The following is a 1,530-nucleotide window of genomic DNA, read 5'->3' on the forward strand; positions in this document are numbered from 1 at the left end:
GTCTGTGTTACAGCTCTGTCCATTTTCACAGCATTCTGGCAACCCTGCCAGACTCAGTGCTGTAAAAAAACAGATATATAGAAGACAAAGGATCAATGAGGTATTTTCTTAGACAGTTCTCAGCCAGGTAGACTGACTGAGAGAAATGGTTACTGCAGAAGGCAAACATGAATTTCAATTTTACACTTGGGTACAACTAAATATTGCAGATGAACCAAACAAGCTCATTTGAATTTTTTGGATGAGAAGTATTATTTGAAGACAGCATGTTTGAACATCTTATGCTTTTGCAGTAAATAACTGTAGAGGCTATTATTAATTTAGTCTGGTGCATAATATACTAAATTATTGGTGTTATATACATTTGCAGGACACTGCATACTGGACAGCCACAACATTTCAAAATGAGTTTTGAACTTCTTTCTGAGGACATCAAATGCATTTTCTTTTCACTGACTCGTCCACTCACCTGATACCTGCAATTAATTTTCAGCCTAATATAGGCACAGTATACATTCAGAGGTAGCTGACTGTAACCGATGGAAAGAATTGGCATTGCTGCACAATTTTAGACGTTCCATATTTCTATTTGGGCTCAATATAAGCTACCATCTGTCAGCATTTGATTGACAGCTGTCAGAGAGAAAAAGAGCTAAAGAGAAAGGCTGACTGTGGATGTAATAGGAAAGACTAAAATTGAGAAGTTGATGAAAATGGAGAAAATATTTGTTGACCATCAACATATCAGGTTTGTGGGATTAGGATAGAGTGGAGGGTGGAATCAGGGTTATTAGACAGGCTCCCTGCAGCGACGCAAGGCCAAAGGAGCCCCTTAACCTCAGTTCAGCTCACTATATCAAAACATTGGCTAATAAAAACTCAGCTGCAGGGGCATATTACATTCTGATAGCCCTACATCAAAGGGCTGCAGCCAGCTGTAGCTAGTTTATCCCTTAATTAGAGACCTAATAGAAGGGCTACTATTAGAAAAATAGAGGTCATTTTCTTTGCCCAATTGACTTTGTTACAGGGATGCTGGCGTCAAAAGATTCATTGAATTTAAAATGTGAATGAGCCGGAGCTCTTGGGCTATCCCATATCCCCCCATCATTTTCTGGAATTTCCCAGAAACGAGTTTATTTCTGTACTGTATATCCATTTGAGTCAACCGATATCCCAAATGAACACCAAATGAATCCTCATCCCAATATATAAAGGCTTTGTTTGAAAGGGCTTTAAGCTAAAATATGAAAATAAGTTGTCTATCTCCAATAAGTATGTTGGTTGAGGCTGAAGCAGCTAACTGTGCAGTATTGTACCATAACCGGAGGTGAAAAAACAGATCCCAGATTAAGAAAATATGCAGGCAAAATAATGACACAAAGCTGATCTTTTAATTCAGTCTTGCCTGGCACATTTCTGTTTATTGTATTGCTGTTACTATTTTATATCATTTTTGTTTTGTTATTAAATCCGCTCAATGGATATCCACAGCCCACTAAAAAACAGTGTAAAACCAATTTGCAGTCA

This window comes from Morone saxatilis, unplaced genomic scaffold (genome assembly GCF_004916995.1).
Source record: "Morone saxatilis isolate NCDOM2014 unplaced genomic scaffold, NCSU_SB_2.0 Contig8, whole genome shotgun sequence".
NCBI lineage: Eukaryota > Metazoa > Chordata > Actinopteri > Moronidae > Morone > Morone saxatilis.